General features: G+C 41.4%; 1 protein-coding gene across 1 annotated transcript in view; it reads right to left on the bottom strand.

Annotated features, from left to right (window-relative positions):
- The window catches only part of LOC115186351 (NACHT, LRR and PYD domains-containing protein 12-like), a gene marked incomplete at both ends in the record, with an annotated part of 347,545 nt that overhangs the window by 76,196 nt on the left and 246,026 nt on the right, over positions 1–25,323 (bottom strand). The gene's annotated exons all lie outside the window — the stretch shown is intronic.

The following is a 25,323-nucleotide window of genomic DNA, read 5'->3' as shown; positions in this document are numbered from 1 at the left end:
GGAGCAGATAGGGTCAAAGTAGTGGAATGGGGTAGTGGGTTTTAACGAGTGTAGGGGTTAGTTGGTCTGGTGCAGGAGCAGATAGGGTCAAAGTAGTGGAATGGGGTAGTGGGTTTTAATGAGTGTAGGGTTAGTTGGTCTGGTGCAGGAGCAGATAGGGTCAAAGTAGTGGAATGGGGTAGTGGGTTTTAATGAGTGTAGGGTTAGTTGGTCTGGTGCAGGAGCAGATAGGGTCAAAGTAGTGGAATGGGGGTAGTGGGTTTACCTCAGGTAACTTATTATTAACTATCCTTGTAGGTTTACCTCAGGTAACTTATTATTAACTATCCTTGTAGGTTTACCTCAGGTAACTGATTATTAACTATCCTTGTAGGTTTACCTCAGGTAACTTATTATTAACTATCCTTGTAGGTTTACCTCAGGTAACTTATTATTAACTACCTTGTAGGTTTACCTCAGGTAACTTATTATTAACTATCCTTGTAGGTTTACCTCAGGTAACTTATTATTAACTATCCTTGTAGGTTTACCTCAGGTAACTTATTATTAACTATCCTTGTAGGTTTACCTCAGGTAACTTATTATGAAATATCCTTGTAGGTTTACCTCAGGTAACTTATTATTAACTATCCTTGTAGGTTTACCTCAGGTAACTTATTATTAACTATTCTTGTAGGTTTACCTCAGGTAACTTAGTATTAACTATTCTTGTAGGTTTACCTCAGGTAACTTATTATTAACTATCCTTGTAGGTTTACCTCAGGTAACTTATTATTAACTATCCTTGTAGGTTTACTTCAGGTAACTTATTATTAACTATCCTTGTAGGTTTACCTCAGGTAACTTATTATTAACTATCCTTGTAGGTTTACCTCAGGTAACTTATTATTAACTATCCTTGTAGGTTTACCTCAGGTAACTTATTATTAACTAACCTTGTAGGTTTACCTCAGGTAACCTATTATTAACTAACATTGTAGGTTTACCTCAGGTAACTTATTATTAACTATCCTTGTAGGTTTACCTCAGGTAACTTATTATTAACTATCCTTGTAGGTTTACCTCAGGTAACTTATTATTAACTATCCTTGTAGGTTTACCTCAGGTAACTTATTATTAACTATCCTTGTAGGTTTACTTCAGGTAACTTATTATTAACTATCCTTGTAGGTTTACCTCAGGTAACTTATTATTAACTATCCTTGTAGGTTTACCTCAGGTAACTTATTATTAACTATCCTTGTAGATTTACCTCAGGTAACTTATTATTAACTATCCTTGTAGGTTTACCTCAGGTAACTTATTATTAACTATCCTTGTAGGTTTACCTCAGGTAACTGATTATTAACTATCCTTGTAGGTTTACCTCAGGTAACTTATTATGAACTATCCTTGTAGGTTTACCTCAGGTAACTTATTATGAAATATCCTTGTAGGTTTACCTCAGGTAACTTATTATTAACTATCCTTGTAGGTTTACCTCAGGTAACTTATTATTAACTATTCTTGTAGGTTTACCTCAGGTAACTTAGTATTAACTATTCTTGTAGGTTTACCTCAGGTAACTTATTATTAACTATCCTTGTAGGTTTACCTCAGGTAACTTATTATTAACTATCCTTGTAGGTTTACCTCAGGTAACTTATTATTAACTATCCTTGTAGGTTTACCTCAGGTAACTTATTATTAACTAACCTTGTAGGTTTACCTCAGGTAACTTATTATTAACTAACCTTGTAGGTTTACCTCAGGTAACTTATTATTAACTATCCTTGTACGTTTACCTTAGGTAACTTATTATTAACTAACCTTGTAGGTTTACCTCAGGTAACTTATTATTAACTATCCTTGTAGGTTTACCTCAGGTAACTTATTATTAACTATCCTTGTAGGTTTACCTCAGGTAACTTATTATTAACTAACCTTGTAGGTTTACCTCAGGTAACTTATTATTAACTAACCTTGTAGGTTTACCTCAGGTAACTTATTATTAACTATCCTTGTAGGTTTACCTCAGGTAACTTATTATTAACTATCCTTGTAGGTTTACCTCAGGTAACTTATTATTAACTATCCTTGTAGGTTTACCTCAGGTAACTTATTATTAACTATCCTTGTAGGTTTACCTCAGGTAACTTATTATTAACTATCCTGGTAGGTTTACCTCAGTTAACTTATTATTAACTATCCTGGTAGGTTTACCTCAGGTAACTTATTATTAACTATCCTTGTAGGTTTACCTCAGGTAACTTATTATTAACTATCCTTGTAGGTTTACCTCAGGTAACTTATTATTAACTATCCTTGTAGGTTTACCTCAGGTAACTTATTATTAACTATCCTTGTAGGTTTACCTCAGGTAACTTATTATTAACTATTCTTGTAGGTTTACCTCAGGTAACTTATTATTAACTATCCTTGTAGGTTTACCTCAGGTAACTTATTATTAACTATCCTTGTAGGTTTACCTCAGGTAACTTATTATAAACTAACCTTGTAGGTTTACCTCAGGTAACTTATTATTAACTATCCTTGTAGGTTTACCTCGGTAACTTATTATTAACTATCCTTGTAGGTTTACCTCAGGTAACTTATTATTAACTATCCTTGTAGGTTTACCTCAGGTAACTTATTATTAACTATCCTTGTAGGTTTACCTCAGTTAACTTATTATTAACTATCCTTGTAGGTTTACCTCAGGTAACTTATTATTAACTATCCTTGTAGGTTTACCTCAGGTAACTTATTATTAACTATCCTTGTAGGTTTACCTCAGGTAACTTATTATTAACTATCCTTGTAGGTTTACCTCAGGTAACTTATTTAACTATCCTTGTAGGTTTACCTCAGGTAACTTATTATTAACTATCCTTGTAGGTTTACCTCAGGTAACTTATTATTAACTAATCCTTGTAGGTTTACCTCAGGTAACTTATTATTAACTAACCTTGTAGGTTTACCTCAGGTAACTTATTATTAACTATCCTTGTAGGTTTACCTCAGGTAACTTATTATTAACTATCCTTGTAGGTTTACCTCAGGTAACTTATTATTAACTATCCTTGTAGGTTTACCTCAGGTAACTTATTATTAACTATCCTTGTAGGTTTACCTCAGGTAACTTATTATTAACTATCCTTGTAGGTTTACCTCAGGTAACTTATTATTAACTATCCTGGTAGGTTTACCTCAGGTAACTTATTATTAACTAACCTTGTAAGTTTACCTCAGGTAACTTATTATTAACTAACCTTGTAGGTTTACCTCAGGTAACTTATTATTAACTATCCTTGTAGGTTTACCTCAGGTAACTTATTATTAACTAGGTTACAGCTACCTGGTGAGGAAGCTCACTGTTCACCTGGTTATAGATTGTAGTGTCTTACAGGGATGGTTGGCGCAAAGCCTTCAAACGTTAAACATGTTCTGGTCATGGTTAACTGTATATATTTATTTTGTATATATAAAAAGGTGTAAATTCTCAACAAATCGCATGTCCCTGTTCTCTTTTTCAAGATGTGGCCGATTTAAACAGTCAGAAGAAGAAAAAAATAAATAACCTTTTTTATTTGTTTCTAAATGGCTGCTGGGTAATATGATAATCGTTGTAATCTGTTGGTTCGTAGACATCAAATAGAGAGAATGCTGCGCAGGTTCACTGAGTTGTAAACCTAATGGATAGGTGGAGATCATTGATTTGTAGCTCTGACTCAGTTGCTACCTCAGATTATGAGCCTATCAAGTGTGGTGAATGAGGTATGTAGTTCCCACAGAAGACCACAGGGGGGAGCAAGAGAGATATAAACACATACAGTTTATCTCTTTAAATACCCTGAACCTAACAATCAATCTAATGTATTTATAAAGACCTTTTTACATCAGCAGATGTCACAAAGTGCTTTACAGAAACTCTAACCCTACGTATAACCTGTTTTATCCTGAACCCTAATTCTAGGGTAGGGTAGCCTAGAACCCCTTTAGAAACTATTATAGTAATAATATTATGTTAGTAAATACCATTATAGTACTAAATAGGGTCTATTGTTATTTTTTAATATAACCTATGTATAGTACTTAGCATTTAACTGTTTTTATTTTATTATATTTATTATTTAGAGGAGTCTGTCTAAATAATGAAAAGTTAAGTTATTGCCAGACTTTTTAATGAAACCTTTATTTAACTAGGCAGGTCAGTTAAGAACAAATTCTATTTACAATGACGTCCTCCTGGGGACCAGTGGGTTAACTGCCTTGTTCAGCGGCAGAACAACAGAGTTTTACCTTGTCAACTCTGAGGTCGTCCCATTGTTTCCGAAAGGGGAAAGTTTTTACCAATTGTTGGTAGTTAAAACGTAAACCAGTTATTATTATAATATATTTTTTTATGGCTTGGCCCTAAGAAGAGGTTTTAGTGGTAAATTAAAAGGTAGTTATTTTTTGGTGCCATTTAGGGAAAACTGAATTGGGTTTGTGGCTGGATCAGCAGCTCTTCATCATGCGGCCGGAGAGACTCAATACAACAGGGGTCTCTGATTTCTATGCTGCAGTACTGAGGGCCTGGCAGCTGCTGAGACCCACACGAGAGGAGGGGGGGTGGTGCCTGGGCCGTGGGTCTGGGAGGAACCACTGATCACTGGGTTTGGTGGACCTGGAGAGCAGGGTGGCAGCGTTCTGACTCAAAGCAGCACAGAGGACTGTACCGTACGGAGGTGGGCTTAGCGGGAGGGAAGGGGCATCAGAGGCAGGGGGTTGTGGGGGCTGAGAGCATGGCAGGGTATAGGTGGAGGGTGCTCTATCAGCTCCCAGTGCTGGAAAGGTCAGGGGTCATCCAGTGGAGGGTATTACGTGGAGTCCTGGACACCAATAGCTGATTGGCTCGGGTTGACCTGGGAGTTGGGGAGGGGTTGTCCGTTTTCTACAATGACAGACTGTTCATCATGTTTTCTCTGTGTTGCAGGGTAATGCCATTACTGTTTATTTTATTTCACCTTTATTTAGCCAGGTAGGCCAGTTGAGAACAAGTTCTCATTTAACCAGGTGGCTAGTTGAGAACAAGTCCTTTATTTAACCAGGTAGGCTAGTTGAGAACAAGTCCTTTATTTAGCCAGGTAGGCCAGTTGAGAACAAGTTCTCATTTAACCAGGTGGCTAGTTGAGAACAAGTCCTTTATTTAACCAGGTAGGCTAGTAGAGAACAAGTCCTTTATTTAGCCAGGTAGGCCAGTTGAGAACAAGTTCTCATTTAACCAGGTGGCTAGTTGAGAACAAGTCCTTTATTTAACCAGGTAGGCTAGTTGAGAACAAGTCCTTTATTTAGCCAGGTAGGCCAGTTGAGAACAAGTTCTCATTTAACCAGGTGGCTAGTTGAGAACAAGTCCTTTATTTAACCAGGTAGGCTAGTTGAGAACAAGTCCTTTATTTAGCCAGGTAGGCCAGTTGAGAACAAGTTCTCATTTAACCAGGTGGCTAGTTGAGAACAAGTCCTTTATTTAACCAGGTAGGCTAGTTGAGAACAAGTCCTTTATTTAGCCAGGTAGGCCAGTTGAGAACAAGTTCTCATTTAACCAGGTGGCTAGTTGAGAACAAGTCCTTTATTTAACCAGGTAGGCTAGTTGAGAACAAGTCCTTTATTTAGCCAGGTAGGCCAGTTGAGAACAAGTTCTCATTTAACCAGGTGGCTAGTTGAGAACAAGTCCTTTATTTAACCAGGTAGGCTAGTTGAGAACAAGTCCTTTATTTAACCAGGTAGGCCAGTTGAGAACAAGTTCTCATTTAACCAGGTGGCTAGTTGAGAACAAGTCCTTTATTTAACCAGGTAGGCTAGTTGAGAACAAGTCCTTTATTTAACCAGGTAGTCCAGTTGAGAACAAGTTCTCATTTACAACTGCGACCTGGCCAAGCTAAAGCAAAGCAGTGTGACAAACAACAACACAGAGTTACACGTGGAATAAACAAACGTACAGTCAATAACACAATAGAAAAGTCTATATACAGTTGTGCAAATGAGGTAAGATAAAGGAGGTAAGTTAATAAATAGGCCGTGGTGGCGAAATAATTACAATTTAGCAATTAAACACTGGAATGATAGATGTGCAGAAGATGAATTTGCAAGAAGAGATACTATCAACTAACTGCTATCTCTCTGTCCCTCTCTCTCTCTCTCTCTCTCTGTCCGTCTCTTTTTCTGTCCCTCTCTCTCTCTCTGTCTCTCTCTCTCTCTCTGTCCGTCTCTCTCTCTCTCTGTCCCCCTCTCTCTCTCTGTCCCTCTCTCTCTCTCTGTCCCTCTCTGTCCCCCTCCGCATCTCATCTTCTCTGTCCCCTAGCTCTCTCTCTCTCCTGTCCCTATGTCTCTCTCCTGGTCCTGTCCTCTCTCTCGCGTCCTCCTGTCCTCTCTCTCCTCTCTGTCCCTCTCTGTCCCTCTCTCGCCTCTCTTCCGCTCTCTGTCCCTCTCTCTCTCTCTCTCTCTCTCTCTGTCCCTCTCTGTCCCTCTCTCTCTCTCTCTCTCTCTCTCTCTCTCTCTCTCTCTCTCTCTGTCCCTCTCTCCCTGTCCCTCTCTCTCTTTCTCTGTCCCTCTCTCTCTCTCTCTCTCTCTCTCTCTCTCTCTGTCCCTCCTCTCTCTCTCTCTGTCCCTCCTCTCTCTCTCTGTCCCTCCTCTCTCTCTCTCTGTCCCTCCTCTCTCTCTCTGTCCCTCCTCTCTCTCTTTGTCCCTCTCTGTCCCTCTGTCTCTCTCTGTCCCTCTGTCTCTCTGTCCCTCTGTCTCTCTGTGTCCCTCTTTATGTGTCTCTCTGTCCCTCTGTGTCCCACTCTCTGTGTCCCTCTGTCTCTCTCTCTGTATCTCTCTGTGTCTCTCTCTCTCTGTCTCTCTGTCTCTCTCGGTGTCCCTCTCTCTGTGTCTCTGTCCGTGTCCCCCTGGGTCTCGGTGTCCCTCTCTCTGTGTCCCTCTGTCCCTCTCTCTCTCCCCCTCTCTCTCCCCCTCTCTCTGTCTTTCTCTGTCTTTCTCTGTCTTTCTCTGTCTTTCTCTGTCTCTCTCTGTCTCTCTCTGTCTCTGTCTCTCTGTCTCTGTCTCTGTCTCTCTCTCTGTTTCTCTGTCTCTCCAGAGTTATCAGTCTCTCTCCAGTATCAGTGTATCTTCAGACTTACCCAGCATCGTTGTCCGTCCTCTTCAGTACTTTGGAGATGTGAGTAAGACTGTGTCTGAACTGAGAGAGAAACTAGAAGACTTCCTTAAAGGAGAATGGACCAAGATCTCCACTACAGGTGTGTTGAAAACAATCAGAACATCAACTTTAGACCATTGAAAGTTCCCTACTAGTCATATACATGTGGAATATGGTATGATGATAACATTCCCTCTCTCTGTCAATGTGTTTGTGTGTCTGTAGTGAATATAGTGGAGGTTGTTCTGCCTCCAGAGCCCAAGACCAGAGAACAGTTGTTACAATGTGAGTCTCTTTATAGTGAAGTAACTAACAGTCTCTTTTTACTGCCACTCCTAACAATCCCTCTAGAAATATATAGCAATAGTAGATCTAATCAAAGACTGGGTATCTATCTGACTCCTCATGTTTCTCTGGTTTGATCTCTGCTGTGCTCTAATCAAAGACAGGGTAGATACAGTATCTGACTTAACTTATTGTTCTGACTCCCCTCATTGGTCTCTGCTCTTCTCCCAGATTCCTGTCAGCTCACACTGGACCCAAACACAGCACACAGACGCCTCTCTCTGTCTGAAGGGAACAGAAAGGTGACCTGTACAGGCCGAGTCCAACCATATCCTGACCATCCAGACAGATTCACCAACCAGTACCAGGTTCTGTGTAGAGAGGGTCTGTCTGGATGCTGTTACTGGGAGGTGGAGTGGACTGGTGGTAATGTTATTACAGCAGTCTCATATAAAGACATCAGCAGAACAGGGTCAGATAATAGATTTGGATTCAATAACAAGTCCTGGAGTTTACAGTGCTATAGTGGTAGTTATTGTTTCAGACACAATAATGTTGAGACTAAAGTATCAGGCCCTCAGTCCTCCAGAGTAGGAGTGTACCTGGATCACAAGGCAGGTACTCTGTCCTTCTACAGTGTCTCTGACACAATGACCATCCTCCACAGAGTCCAGACCACCTTCACTCAGCCCCTCTATCCTGGGTTTAGTCTCTCTGGTACTGCTGAGCTGGTTAAACTGTAGTAGGGTCCACATAGATACTAGTCATGCTGGTGTAGTCTATAGCTGAGCTGGTTAAACTGTAGTAGGGTCCACATAGATACTAGTCATGCTGGTGTAGTCTATAGCTGAGCTGGTTAAACTGTAGTAGGGTCCACATAGATACTAGTCATGCTGGTGTAGTCTATAGCTGAGCTGGTTAAACTGTAGTAGGGTCCACATAGATACTAGTCACGCTGGTGTAGTCTATAGCTGAGCTGGTTAAACTGTAGTAGGGTCCACATAGATACTAGTCACGCTGGTGTAGTCTATAGCTGAGCTGGTTAAACTGTAGTAGGGTCCACATAGATACTAGTCACGCTGGTGTAGTCTATAGCTGAGCTGGTTAAACTGTAGTAGGGTCCACATAGATACTAGTCATGCTGTTGTAGTCTATAGCTGAGCTGGTTAAACTGTAGTAGGGTCCACATAGATACTAGTCATGCTGGTGTAGTCTATAGCTGAGCTGGTTAAACTGTAGTAGGGTCCACATAGATACTAGTCACGCTGGTGTAGTCTATAGCTGAGCTGGTTAAACTGTAGTAGGGTCCACATAGATACTAGTCATGCTGTTGTAGTCTATAGCTGAGCTGGTTAAACTGTAGTAGGGTCCACATAGATACTAGTCATGCTGGTGTAGTCTATAGCTGAGCTGGTTAAACTGTAGTAGGGTCCACATAGATACTAGTCATGCTGGTGTAGTCTATAGCTGAGCTGGTTAAACTGTAGTAGGGTCCACATAGATACTAGTCATGCTGGTGTAGTCTATAGCTGAGCTGGTTAAACTGTAGTAGGGTCCACATAGATACTAGTCACGCTGGTGTAGTCTATAGCTGAGCTGGTTAAACTGTAGTAGGGTCCACATAGATACTAGTCATGCTGGTTCAGGACTAGTCAGTCCACTACAAGCTGGTATCACTTACTTTCTACTAAACTATATGGACTGGTTTCCCAGACACAGATTAATCCTAGTCCTGGACTAAAAAGCGTGTTCAATGTAGATGTCCAGGAAACCGTTCCTAAACGTGTCATCTTTCATCCTCCCATACTGCTCAGTCCAGCAACATTAAACCTGTCCAGCAGGTGGTGCTATTGACCAAACAATAAAACCAGCAGATATCTGGACTTGCCACTCAGTATATCAGTAATGTTCAGAATAGTACTTTAATATCATTGGAGATTGATGGTCTTTTTAATCCACTATCCAGAGTCAGGAACAGATGAAGTTAGGTCTGCTACAGTTCAGTGATTAAATATGATTTATGGTGATGGGAAATAAAAAAATCCAACACTAAACTTCATCTAGTAATAGTTTTCCTTTGTTATTTACTCCAAGGTGTGTCTTTAAGTTGTAAATGGATTGTGTGGAGGTGAGCTGGTGGTGTGGCTGATAGAATAGAATGAAAAGGGAGGAAGAGGAAGAGGGGAGGAGTGAAGGGCTGTTCAAGAAACCAGATGAGGAAGAGAAAGATGTTCAGGGGAATTACTGGTCTCTGTTCCAAATGGTTCCCTATTCCCTACGTAGTGCACTACGGTGCTTCTGACCAGGTCTAAAGTAGTGTTCTACGTAGGGAATAGGGGGTAGATTTATTAGAATATCATGCTTTAGTGTTTGGCACAAAACATCTGTCATTAACCTGGTTTCAGAGTCTAATACACACCATTAACGTGGTTTCAGAGTCTAATACACACCATCCGTCATTAACCTGGTTTCAGAGTCTAATACACACCATCTGTTATTAACCTGGTTTCAGAGTCTAATACACACCATTTTCCTGGTTTCAGAGTGTAATACACACCATAAACCTGGTTTCAGAGTCTAATACACACCACCTGTCATTAACCTGGTTACAGAGTCTAATACACACCATTAACCTGGTTTCAGAGTCTAATACACACCATAAACCTGGTTTCAGAGTCCAATACACACCATCCGTCATTAACCTGGTTTCAGAGTCTAATACACACCATCTGTCATTAACCTGGTTTCAGAGTCTAATACACACCATTAACCTGGTTTCAGAGTCTAATACACACCATAAACCTGGTTTCAGAGTCTAATACACACCATCTGTCATTAACCTGGTTTCAGAGTCTAATACACACCATCTGTCAATCACCTGGTTTCAGAGTCTAATACACACCATTAACCTGGTTTCAGAGTGTAATACACACCATAAACCTGGTTTCAGAGTCTAATACACACCACCTGTCATTAACCGAGTTACAGAGTCTAATACACACCATTAACGTGGTTTCAGAGTCTAATACACACCATAAACCTGGTTTCAGAGTCTAATACACACCATCTGTCATTAACCTGGTTTCAGCGTCTAATACACACCATCTGTCATTAACCTGGTTTCAGAGTCTAATACACACCATCTGTCAATAACCTGGTTTCAGAGTCTAATACACACCATTAACCTGGTTTCAGAGTCTAATACACACCATAAACCTGGTTTCAGAGTCTAATACACACCATCTGTCATTAACCTGGTTTCAGAGTCTAATACACACCATCTGTCATTAACCTGGTTTCAGAGTCTAATACACACCATCTACCATTAACCTGGTTACAGAGTCTAATACACACCATTAACCTGGTTTCAGAGTCTAATACACACCATCTGTCATTAAACTGGTTTCAGAGTCTAATACACACCATTAACCTGGTTTCAGAGTCTAATACACACCATCTGTCATTAACCTGGTTTCAGAGTCTAATACACACCATCTACCATTAACCTGGTTACAGAGTCTAATACACACCATTAACTTAACCTGGTTTCAGAGTCTAATACACACCATTAACCTGGTTTCAGAGTCTAATACACACCATCTGTCATTAACCTGGTTTCAGAGTCTAATACACACCATCTACCATTAACCTGGTTACAGAGTCTAATACACACCATTAACCTGGTTTCAGAGTCTAATACACACCATTAACCTAGTTTCAGAGTCTAATACACACCATTTTCCTGGTTTCAGAGTGTAATACACACCATAAACCTGGTTTCAGAGTCTAATACACACCACCTGTCATTAACCTGGTTACAGAGTCTAATACACACCATTAACCTGGTTTCAGAGTCTAATACACACCATAAACCTGGTTTCAGAGTCCAATACACACCATCCGTCATTAACCTGGTTTCAGAGTCTAATACACACCATCTGTTATTAACCTGGTTTCAGAGTCTAATACACACCATTTTCCTGGTTTCAGAGTGTAATACACACCATAAACCTGGTTTCAGAGTCTAATACACACCACCTGTCAATAACCTGGTTACAGAGTCTAATACACACCATTAACCTGGTTTCAGAGTCTAATACACACCATAAACCTGGTTTCAGAGTCTAATACACACCATCTGTCATTAACCTGGTTTCAGAGTCTAATACACACCATCTGTCAATCACCTGGTTTCAGAGTCTAATACACACCATTAACCTGGTTTCAGAGTGTAATACACACCATAAACCTGGTTTCAGAGTCTAATACACACCACCTGTCATTAACCGGGTTACAGAGTCTAATACACACCATTAACGTGGTTTCAGAGTCTAATACACACCATAAACCTGGTTTCAGAGTCTAATACACACCATCTGTCATTAACCTGGTTTCAGCGTCTAATACACACCATCTGTCATTAACCTGATTTCAGAGTCTAATACACACCATCTGTCAATAACCTGGTTTCAGAGTCTAATACACACCATTAACCTGGTTTCAGAGTCTAATACACACCATAAACCTGGTTTCAGAGTCTAATACACACCATCTGTCATTAACCTGGTTTCAGAGTCTAATACACACCATCTGTCATTAACCTGGTTTCAGAGTCTAATACACACCATCTACCATTAACCTGGTTACAGAGTCTAATACACACCATTAACCTGGTTTCAGAGTCTAATACACACCATCTGTCATTAACCTGGTTTCAGAGTCTAATACACACCATTAACCTGGTTACAGAGTCTAATACACACCATCTGTCATTAACCTGGTTTCAGAGTCTAATACACACCATCTGTCATTAACCTGGTTTCAGAGTCTAATACACACCATCTACCATTAACCTGGTTACAGAGTCTAATACACACCATTAACCTGGTTTCAGAGTCTAATACACACCATCTACCATTAACCTGGTTACAGAGTCTAATACACACCATTAACCTGGTTTCAGAGTCTAATACACACCATTAACCTAGTTTCAGAGTCTAATACACACCATTAACCTGGTTTCAGAGTCTTATACACATCATCTTTCATTAACCTGGTTTCAGAGTCTAATACACACCATTAACCTGGTTTCAGAGTCTAATACACACCATCTGTCATTAACCTGGTTTCAGAGTCTAATACACACCATTAACCTGGTTTCAGAGTCTAATACACACCATCTGTCATTAACCTGGTTTCAGAGTCTAATACACACCATCTGTCATTAACCTGGTTTCAGAGTCTAATACACACCATTTTCCTGGTTTCAGAGTGTAATACACACCATAAACCTGGTTTCAGAGTCTAATACACACCACCTGTCATTAACCTGGTTACAGAGTCTAATACACACCATTAACCTGGTTTCAGAGTCTAATACACACCATAAACCTGGTTTCAGAGTCTAATACACACCATCTGTCATTAACCTGGTTTCAGAGTCTTATACACACCATCTGTTATTAACCTGGTTTCAGAGCCTAATACACACCATTAACCTGGTTTCAGAGTCTAATACACACCATTAACCTGGTTTCAGAGTCTTATACACACCATTAACCTGGTTTCAGAGTCTAATACACACCATTAACCTGGTTTCAGAGTCTAATACACACCATCTGTCATTAACCTGGTTTCAGAGTCTAATACAGACCATTAACCTGGTTTCAGAGTCTAATACACACCATCTGTCATTAACCTGGTTTCAGAGTCTTATACACACCATCTGTTATTAACCTGGTTTCAGAGTCTAATACACACCATTTACCATTAACCTGGTTTCAGAGTCTAATACACACCATCTGTCATTAACCTGGTTTTAGAGTCTTATACACACCATCTGTTATTAACCTGGTTTCAGAGTCTAATACACACCATTAACCTGGTTTCAGAGTGTAATACACACCATAAACCTGGTTTCAGAGTCTAATACACACCACCTGTCATTAACCTGGTTACAGAGTCTAATACACACCATTAATCTGGTTTCAGAGTCTAATACACACCATAAACCTGGTTTCAGAGTCTAATACACACCATCTGTCATTAACCTGGTTTCAGCGACTAATACACACCATCTGTCATTAACCTGGTTTCAGAGTCTAATACACACCATCTGTCATTAACCTGGTTTCAGAGTCTAATACACACCATCTGTCATTAACCTGGTTTCAGAGTCTAATACACACCATCTGTCATTAACCTGGTTTCAGAGTCTAACACACACCATCTGTCATTAACCTGGTTTCAGAGTCTAATACACACCATCTGTTATTAACCTGGTTTCAGAGTCTAATACACACCATCTGTTATTAACCTGGTTTCAGAGTCTAATACACACCATCTGTCATTAACCTGGTTTCAGAGTCTAATACATACCATTAACCTGGTTTCAGAGCCTAATACACACCATTAACATGGTTTCAGAGTCTAATACACACCATTAACCTGGTTTCAGAGTCTAATACACACCATCTGTCATTAACCTGGTTTCAGAGTCTAATACACACCATTAACCTGGTTTCAGAGTCTAATACACACCATCTGTCATTAACCTGGTTTCAGAGTCTAATACACACCATTAACCTGGTTTCAGAGTCTAATACACACCATCTGTCATTAACCTGGTTTCAGAGTCTAATACACACCATCTGTCATTAACCTGGTTTCAGAGTCTAATATACACCATCTACCATTAACCTGGTTACAGAGTCTAATACACACCATTAACCTGGTTTCAGAGTCTAATACACACCATCTGTCATTAACCTGGTTTCAGAGTCTAATACAAACCATTAACCTGGTTTCAGAGTCTAATACACACCATTAACCTGGTTTCAGAGTCTAATACACACCATCTGTCATTAACCTGGTTTCAGAGTCTAATACACACCATTAACCTGGTTTCAGAGTATAATACACACCATTAACCTGGTTTCAGAGTCTAATACACACCATTAACCTGGTTTCAGAGTCTAATACACACCATTAACCTGGTTTCAGAGTCTAATACACACCATTAACCTGGTTTCAGAGTCTAATACACACCATCTGTCATTAACCTGGTTTCAGAGTCTAATACACACCATTAACCTGGTTTCAGAGTCTAATACACACCATCTGTCATTAACCTGGTTTCAGAGTCTAATACACACCATCTGTCATTAACCTGGTTTCAGAGTCTAATACACACCATCTACCATTAACCTGGTTTCAGAGTCTAATACACACCATCTGTCATTAACCTGATTTCAGAGTCTAATACACACCATTAACCTGGTTTCAGAGTCTAATACACACCATCTGTCATTAACCTGGTTTCAGAGTCTAATACACACCATTAACCTGGTTTCAGAGTCTAATAGGGCTGGGCGATATATCGATATAAAAAATATATCGATATATATTTTAAATGTGATATGAAATTAGACCATTTCGCATATATCGATATAGTTGAAATTTGCGCTTTGATCCTTGCTCCAAGCAAGCTGCAGACCCGGAGCTCTCTGGCTCAGTCATTTGGAGATGGTTCGGATTCAAAGTATCAGATGAGCAACAAAATCACGTTATATGTAGGCAGTGCCATAAAAAAAGTTCCAGCACTACAAATCTTTTTCACCACCTAAAACAGTGGCACAAACTGCAATACGAAGAGTGTGTGAAACTGCGCGCTGCAGAAGCCCCAGCCGCAAGCCGTCGACAACCCGAAAAAGCTCCAGCCCCGAAACAAAGCTCACTGCAAACTTCATTTTCCCGCAGTGTGGTGCCTAATGAAAAGAAAATTGGCAAGTGGTGTACTATAACTAAAGCGGTGTCCTATCACATTGCTAAAGATATGGTCCCTGTTGCAACTGTGGAACAAGTCGGATTCAAAAAGCTACTGAAAACTATGGACCCGAGATATGAGCTTCCCAACTACTTTGCACGAGAAGCACTGCCACAAATGTCCACTGAAGTCAGGCAGAGCCTTGCTGACCGGCTCGCTAACGGGACCCATTTTGCGTTGACCAGCGATATGTGGTCGAGCAGGACATGTGAGCCTGAGATGATGATGAAAACAGCGTCGTGTCGTCTCCAAAACAAGTTATTTCCCCCCCCCCAGGATCACACCGGTGAGCATATAGCTGAGGCCTTGCAGGACGCAAGCTGGGAAACTCCCGAGAAAAGCATCCGGTTGCTATAACAACCGACAACGGGAGCAACGTGGTCAAAGCGGTGGAGCTGAACGAGCGGCTGAGGATGCAGTGCTTCGGTCAGACTACACTTGGCTATTGGGGAGTGCAGTGTTTTAAGGACTATTCACACATTTTACTGATTACAATATTACTACTTTTTCATTATTTTTTCCTTTGTGTCTTGTCTAAAACTTTTTTTGTTTTATGCTGCTGTCTTGGCCCAAAATGGATTAATAAAACAGATAACAAAGTACTTTAAAGAAAAAAACATATTCAAATATTAGTTTTTTCATTATTTTCCTTTGTGTCTTGTCTGCAACTTTTTGTTTTATGCTGCTGTCTTGGCCAAAAAATGGATTAATAAAACACAAAACATAAAGTGGTAAAAGTAAAATCACTTACAATACAGGATGGTAGATTTCAGAACCATATTTATTAGGTTATTGGATAAGAATTAGTGATGCATTGATGTGTTTACCACTTTAATGTTACAGCTGGTAAAGGTGAGGTAATTATGACTTTAAAATGCTGGTTAGCCTGTTGATATCATCAAGGTAACATATTTAGTTATTATGATAGACTATAGTTTTTTCTCTGGATTGAAAGAGCCAACTGCAAAGTAACTAGAAACTAATGTTGACACGTAGGTAGGCCTAAACATTGTGGAGTTTTTAGTGGAGTAGAAATATGAAGTAGCATTAAATACTAAGAACAACAACAAGAACGAAACATGAGTAAATGTACATACAGTATAGTCATCATTTATAAATTATACAAAAATAATAATACATAAAAATCACTCACAGGATTCAAATTCAGAAAATAAATGAATATAATATTTGATATTTATGATTAGGACTGGCAATATATCAACAAGGCAAGCTTACACAATTGTACATTCAATTTACAGTAAATTCTTCAGCTAACTAGATTCTATACATTCACTGTTTCACAAAACGACAGCCTGGTTTGCTGGTTGTTTCAGAATTACAATTTCATACTCATGTCACAACACCCATAAAGCTAGCCAGCTAGCTGGTTACTGTTAGCTAGTCAGCTAGCTGGCTAATGTTAGCTAGTCGGCTAGCTGGCTAAAGTTAGCTAGTCAGTTAGCTGGCTAATGTTAGCTAGTCGGCTAGCTGGCTATTGTTAGCTAGTCGGCTAGCTGGTTAATGTTAGCTAGTCGGCTAGCTGGTTAATGTTAGCTAGTCGGCTAGCTGGCTAAAGTTAGCTAGTCAGTTAGCTGGCTAATGTTAGCTACTCAGCTAGCTGGATAATGTTAGTTAGTCAGCTAGCTCGTTAATGTTAGCTAGTCAGCTAGCTCGTTAATGCTAAATCGCGATTTTCGTAAATTAACTTTACGATAAAAAAAAGCATAATCGTTTGTCTCTACATTAACTAACATTCCTGTCAACTGTACATGTTTCTGCATGATTCGTTATGAAGTTATAATCCCTTACATTTGCTTCCATCCTAGTATTTCTGTCCGCCATCTTTGATCCAGATCAGTTCTGTGTAGGGGTACCCCTCTCTCCTAGTATTTCTGTCCACCATCTTTGACCCAGTTCAGTTCTGTGTAGGGGTACCCCTCTCTCCTAGTATTTCTGTCCACCATCTTTGATCCAGATCAGTTCTGTGTAGGGGTACCCCTCTCTCCTAGTATTTCTGTCCTCCATCTTTGATCCAGTTCAGTTCTGTGTAGGGGTACCCCTCTCTCCTAGTATTTCTGTCCTCCATCTTTGATCCAGATCAGTTCTGTGTAGGGGTACCCCTCTCTCCTAGTATTTCTGTCCTCCATCTTTGATCCAGTTCAGTTCTGTGTAGAGGTACCCCTCTCTCCAAGTATTTCTGTCCGCCATCTTTGATCCAGTTCAGTTCTGTGTAGGGGTACCCCTCTCTCCTAGTATTTCTGTCCTCCATCTTTGATCCAGTTCAGTTCTGTGTAGGCGTACCCCTCTCTCCTAGTGTTTCTGTCCGCCATATTTGCTGAAGAAAGTCTAACAGTCACTAGTGCAGCAGCAGCCTCCCCTGGTCCTAGTGCCGCCCTGTAAGAAGTTTAAGATGCGACGTTGACGAAAAAAAGAAATCACAGAAAAAATATATTGACTGATATTGATTTATTTAGGGGGGGGGGGCTAATGAATATTTTAGTACCAGCGATGTCCCTTATTCCTACCCTTTAACTTTTTGTCTGACAATAAAATATACATTTTACTCAACTGCGTTACCCACTCCAGTCAGCAGATGGCGGTCTGGGAATTTAAGGCGATGCTGTTGGTGTGACGTATAATGTAGTGGACGGAACGCTTCTTTCAACAGCAGCAACAGTTATTCAGCCACCTCGGTAGCTTGCTAGACAAAATAGCCGAATTAATAAAGCTCTTTAGACGCTTTAGTGTATATTAGCCACTGTGTTTTAAACCCACTACTGTCGTCTAGTTAGTTATCAGATTTAATTTCATATTTACGGTGTTGTTGTTATTATTCAGCTAGCGGGCTGGTTAAGTTAGCATTAGCCTAGCTAGCTAACATCCCCGACCATGCGGTCACTGAGCTACTCTCCTGCTAAAGAAGAGAACATCACAGTAAAACAAGAAGTAGAGGGTGAGGCCGTTACTGTGAAAGAAGAAAAAGACGCGTTCAGAGTGAAAGAAGATGAGGATATCACAGTAAAACAGGAAGTAGAGGGTGAGGCCGTTACTGTGAAAGAAGAAAAATACGCGTTCAGAGTGAAAGAAGATGAGGATGTCACAGTAAAAGGAGAGGCGGAAGAGCAAGAGGAGGATGCAGTTTATGGAGTGAAAGAGGAGGAGGAGGAGATCACTGTCACATCGAAAGAGGAGGAAACTGGATATCTGGTCCCGGTTTCCCAAATGCATCTTAAGGCGTCCAATGGTTCTAACGGTGAACTCAGCCATAAGATGGTTTTCAGAAACCGTTCCCTGATTAACACTAGTAAGTACTGTCTTAAATACAGAGGCACAAACTCTGCAGTTGTTGAACTGATGTTTGGTGTTAAAGGGGAAATCTGCAATAACTACATCCATATTTGGACTTTTAAATTATTTATTTATAGCCATTGATTCTTGAAGAATGTAACACATGCCTCATGAGCTTAGTTCAACTGTTGTACCCCATCAGAACCCCAAATAAGCTTTTTATACTCCAATGTTTAGAAACAATGTAAATCAACACTGTATAGCCTCAACATGGTTAAAACTATAATGTTGATATCATGGATGATCAGTCCTTGCATCCATAGGTCTGTCTGTAGTTACATTTCTCCAACCCCATAATCATCTTATTACCAAAACAGTGGTGGAATGACAGATTTGTTATTGTTTGAACTGCAGATTGCTGGGTTGTGTGGCTTTTTTAAACAGCAACAAAATGGCTGCCCGGAGGCTTGGTTTGGTAAACAGCTGAGGGATGGGGGAAGAAGTGTAACCACTCTCAAATTCATAGAGAAAGCTATTGTAGAAACCGTAACTCAACAACTAGCGACCTCTTCAAGAAGTTTAGACATCTTGGCGTAACAGTTATAAGGTGTTGGCTTGACAGTCACTGGACCCAGGTTTGAGTTCAGCTCAGGGCAACCCCCTGAATTGACTACACTATGAATACAAGGACTGGCCATCCATGAAGTCATAATGATAGTTTAACCAGGTTTCTAGGATATATAGTATATTCTAGAATTCATCCATGATGTCATAATGATAGTTTAACCAGGTTTCTAGGCTATGTAGTATATTATAGAATTCATCCATGATGTCATAATGATAGTTTAACCAGGTTTCTAGGCTATATAGTATATTCTAGAATTCATCCATGACGTCATAATGATAGTTTAACCAGGTTTCTAGGCTATATAGTATATTCTAGAATTCATCCAATATTCATCCAATTTTTTTTCATGCCATTACATTGAAGGCAAGACATACCTAGATTTAATTACATTCATGAATTGGTTTGAAACCTTTGTTTTAAACCCTTCTCAAAGTTGGTGCCTTGACGGATTTGTAAAAAATGGTTTGTCATGAAACACAATTTTTTAAATTTATTTAAACGTAACCTTTATTTAACTAGGCAAGTCAGTTAAGAACAAATTCTTATTTACAATGACTGCCTACCCTGGACGACGCTGGGCCAGTTGTGCGCCGCCCTGTGGGACTCCCAATCACGGCCGGTTTTGATACAGCCTGAATTTGAACCAGGGTGTCTGTAGTGACGCCTCAAGCACTGAGATGCAGACCGCTGTGCCAATCTGGAGCCCCAAAATCATGTTCTAGTGCTGTCCCCAACTAAAATACATCTTGGTCAACCAAGAGTCATCTGTTCTTTCTACCATTCGCCCCATGTGTTTTTATAAAATCTATATGTACTGAACTTGTCTGATGCTTTAAGCACGCTGTTTGATTAAATAAATATGACACACAAATGACGAGGGAGCCAGTCATCACTATAACCTTACTAGAGGGAGCCAGTCATCACTATAACCTGACTAGAGGGAGCCAGTCATCACTATAACCTGACCAGAGGGAGCCAGTCGTCAACATGACCTCACCTAGAGGGAGCCTGTCGTCAACATGACCTGACTAGAGGGAGCCAGTCATCACTATAACCTGACTAGAGGGAGCCAGTCATCACTATAACCTGACTAGAGGGAGCCAGTCATCACTATAACCTGACTAGAGGGAGCCAGTCATCACTATAACCTGACTAGAGGGAGCCAGTTGTCAACACAACCTGACTAGACAGAGCCAGTCATCACTATAACCTGACTAGAGGGAGCCAGTCATCACTATAACCTGACTCGAGGGAGCCGGTCATCAATATAACCTGACTAGAGGGAGGGAGCCAGTCATCACTATAACCTGACTAGAGGGAGCCAGTCATCACTATAACCTGACTAGAGGGAGCCAGTCATCACTATAACCTGACTAGAGGGAGCCAGTCATCACTATAACCTGACCAGAGGGAGCCAGTCGTCAACATGACCTCACCTAGAGGGAGCCAGTCGTCAACATGACCTGACTAGAGGGAGCCAGTCATCACTATAACCTGACTAGAGGGAGCCAGTCATCACTATAACCTGACTAGAGGGAGCCAGTCATCACTATAACCTTACTAGAGGGAGCCAGTCATCACTATAACCTGACTAGAGGGAGCCAGTCGTCAACACAACCTGACTAGACAGAGCCAGTCATCACTATAACCTGACTAGAGGGAGCCAGTCATCACTATAACCTGACTCGAGGGAGCCGGTCGTCAATATAACCTGACTAGAGGGAGGGAGCCAGTCATCACTATAACCTGACTAGAGGGAGGGAGCCAGTCATCACTATAACCTGACTAGAGGGAGCCAGTCATCATTATAACCTGACTAGAGTGAGCCAGTCATCACTATAACCTGACTAGAGGGAGCCAGTCATCACTATAACCTGACTAGAGGGAGCCAGTCGTCACTATAACCTGACTAGAGGGAGCCAGTCATCACTATAACCTGACTAGAGGGAGCCAGTCATCACTATAACCTGACTCGAGGGAGCCGGTCATCAATATAACCTGACTAGAGGGAGGGAGCCAGTCATCACCATAACCTGACTAGAGGGAGGGAGCCAGTCATCACTATAACCTGACTAGAGGGAGCCAGTCATCATTATAACCTGACTAGAGTGAGCCAGTCATCACTATAACCTGACTAGAGGGAGCCAGTCATCACTATAACCTGACTAGAGGGAGCCAGTCATCACTATCACCTGACTAGAGGGAGCCAGTCATCACTATAACCTGACTAGAGGGAGCCAGTCGTCACTATAACCTGACTAGAGGGAGCCAGTCGTCACTATAACCTGACTAGAGGGAGCCAGTCGTCACTATAACCTGACTAGAGGGAGGGAGCCAGTCGTCACTATAACCTGACTAGAGGGAGGGAGCCAGTCATCACTATAACCTGACTAGAGGGAGCCGGTCATCACTATAACCTGACCGAGAGGGAGCCAGTCATCACTATAACCTGACTAGAGGGAGCCAGTCATCACTATAACCTGACTAGAGGGAGGGAGCCAGTCATCACTATAACCTGACTAGAGGGAGGGAGCCAGTCATCACTATAACCTGACTAGAGGGAGGGAGCCAGTCATCACTATAACCTGACTAGAAGGAGGGAGCCAGTCATCACTATAACCTGACTAGAGGGAGCCAGTCATCACTATAACCTGACTAGAGGGAGCCAGTCGTCACTATAACCTGACTAGAGGGAGCCAGTCGTCACTATAACCTGACTAGAGGGAGCCAGTCGTCACTATAACCTGACTAGAGGGAGCCAGTCGTCACTATAACCTGACTAGAGGGAGCCAGTCGTCAATATAACCTGACTAGAGGGAGCCAGTCGTCAATATAACCTGACTAGAGGGAGCCAGTCGTCACTATAACCTGACTAGAGGGAGCCAGTCGTCAACATGACCTGACTAGAGTGAGCCAGTCATCATTATAACCTGACTAGAGGGAGCCAGTCGTCAATATAACCTGACTAGAGGGAGCCAGTCGTCACTATAACCTGACTAGAGGGAGCCAGTCATCACTATAACCTGACTAGAGGGAGCCAGTCATCACTATAACCTGACTAGAGGGAGCCAGTCGTCAACATAACCTGACTAGAGGGAGCCAGTCGTCAATATAACCTGACTAGAGGGAGCCAGTCGTCAATATAACCTGACTAGAGGGAGCCAGTCGTCAATATAACCTGACTAGAGGGAGCCAGTCGTCACTATAACCTGACTAGAGGGAGCCAGTCATCATTATAACCTGACTAGAGGGAGCCAGTCGTCACTATAACCTGACTAGAGGGAGGGAGCCAGTCGTCAACATGACCTGACCTGCATTCTGCAGGCAGAAAATATTGTGATAAAAATAAATTTCCTAGAAATCACTTTGGCTGCACATGGCCTGTCTACAACAAACCTGAAACATTATATAAACCATCAACTGGGTCAGTGAAACTCGGATAGCAAGCTTGCAACATTGTATAAAATATTCTACACCCTCAGTTTCCTGCTCTGGACAGACACAGCTGTAGGCTATTTGTGCAAAGGATAAGAAGTAATCAGGTATTTTATGACATTTCCACAGGATCAGAGCATTACATTTTTCCCTTTTTATGCTGAGTGGTTATCGAAAGGGCGAGAGCTGGAAATATTTTACGAAAATACTTTGAGGAAATATTGTCATAGGCAAATGATTTTGATTAGACTTTTACGTGTTTGGAAATGAAGAAACAAATACTTTGAGAAGCTCCACAGCTCATTAGTGGTTGTGCGTTAAGACAATCAGAAATACTATCTGACATCCCCAAATGGGCACATTTATAGGCCTACATTTGCACACAGGCCAGGTAGACTAGTCCTACTTCTATATGGGTAATAAGGTGTGCGTCCTTACTCAACATTGACAGGAGTGTTTCAAACAAAATACAATTAATAAATTGACAACTGACGCATCTTGCGGGGTCAGGTCTGGGTGGTCTGCCAGGGGCCGTTTCATTTAGTATCCGTTTGGGTCAGTTGGGGAATGATTTTATTTCCCCATAGTATGTTGTACCGAAGTTGACTGACTGAAAGGGAGTGTAACTTTGATTATAATTACACTTCCCTGAAGGAGGGAAACGAGGTACAACACCTGTTTGGTCCCGCCCCTTCCTGGGTCGGTGAAGAGCGGTATTAAATTTAAGGAATAAATCCAAGCCTCACTCTCATCACCTGTGGAAGGCGGGGCTTCCAGCTAGGCGTGGATTTGATTGTATGTTGTACCTAGTTTCCTTCCTTCAGGGAACAGTAGTTATAGTCATAACATTACGCTTGTCATGTGATGAACTTCAACTTAAATACGGGATCTTGCTGTCCGACAGTTATTTTTTGTATTCTGAAATGTACTCGAACTATGTATCAGTTAGTGGCTCCTCATGTTACGCAGGGAAAACAGTTTTCGTTGTCACAGATATACTAAATAATTTCAGTTTGCTAAATCCTATGGTTTTTAACTGAGAGTCATCTTGTAATCCAAGATGGCGTAGCAGTAAGACGTGTTTATTGTAAATGTTATGTTTTTTTTGTATATATTGCAATATATTTCAATCTTTTTTTCAATTTTTCAATTAAATATACCTTCCGGCAACACACCTCACCCAATGTAATACGGATCTGCTATTTTTTTTAGACCTTATAGCTAGAACCCTCCATCAGAAGCTAGCCATCAGAAGCTAACCAGCTAATTAGCTACTAGCTATTTAGTCATTGTTAGCCACTGCTAGCGGTCTTTAGCTTTTTAGCTCAGACACCAGCCGCTTTTAGTCTGGATAATACCTGCCAGTCTGCACAGCACGATATCAACCCTGAGCATATTGGACTGTTTTTCTCCACTACATCACCATATTCCTGCCGTAAGCTCTGGACCATTACACCGGATAATCGCAGCTAGCTAGCTGCCACCTAGTGGCCCAGCCCCGAAGCTAGCCTTGAGCCAGGCCCATCTCCCGGCCTGCTCAGTGGACCCTATCACTCAGCTACACAGCTGATGCCTCCCAGATTCTTCACTAAGAGGACTAGAAGCCACTACATCACCGGATTCCTGCCGTAAGCTCTGGACCTTTGCACCAGAGTGGCTATAGTGGCTAACCCACTTGTCCCGAAGCTAGCACCAGTTAGCCTCGAGCCAGGTGCATCTCCCGGCTAGCAAACAAAATTACTCCAGCTACAATACCTCTTTTGCCAATTGGCCTGGACCCTTTGTCGACACGGAGCCCCGCCGATCCATCACGACTGGTCTGCCGACGTAATTCCGTCTGATGTTCTTCAACCGGCCTTTGCCGGACGTCGGTGACGCCCTTGTCTCGAAGTTAGCACCAGTTTACCTCGAGCCAGGCGCATCTCCCGGCTAGCATAGTAATGACTACCTAACTGCTTCCCTGTTTCATATATTCCTGTTCACTGGACCCTATGATCACTTGGCTACATAGCTGATGCCTGCTGGACTGTTCATTAATCACGGTACTCCATTTTGTTTGTTTTGTTTATCTGTCGGCCCCAGCCTCAAATTCAGGCCCTGTGTGTATTTAACTGACCCTCTCTGCCCATTCATCACCATTTTACCAGTTGTTGTTGTCTTAGCTGATGAACTGTTGTTGTCTTACCTGTTGTTGTCTTAGCTAGCTCTCCCAATCAACACCTGTGATTGCTTTATGCCTCGCTTTATGTCTCTCTAATGTCAATATGCCTTGTATACTGTTGTTTAGGGTAGTTATCATTGTTTTATTTTACTGCGGAGCCCCTAGTCCCACTCAGCATGCCTCAGAGAACTCTTTTGTCTCACCTCCCACACATGCGGTGACCTCACCTAGCATAACTAGTGCCTACAGAGATGCAACCTCTCTTATCGTCACTCAATGCCTAGGTTTACCTCCACTGTACCCGCACCCTACCATACCCCTGTCTGTACGTTATCCCTTGAATCTATCCTACCACCCCCAGAAATCTGCTCCTTTTATTCTCTGTTCACAACGCACTAGATGACCAGTTCTGATAGCCTTTAGCCAAACCCTCATCCTACTCCTCTGTTCCTCGGGTGATGTAGAGGTTAACCCAGGCCCTGTGTCCCCAGGCGCTCTCATTTGTTGACTTCTGTAACCGTAAAAGCCTTGGTTTCATGCATGTT

The sequence above is a fragment of the Salmo trutta genome, unplaced genomic scaffold (assembly GCF_901001165.1).
Source record: "Salmo trutta unplaced genomic scaffold, fSalTru1.1, whole genome shotgun sequence".
In the NCBI taxonomy this organism is placed as follows: Eukaryota; Metazoa; Chordata; class Actinopteri; order Salmoniformes; family Salmonidae; genus Salmo; species Salmo trutta.
Note: the sequence above shows the minus strand (reverse complement) of the source record. Positions and strands in the feature narration are given on the sequence as shown.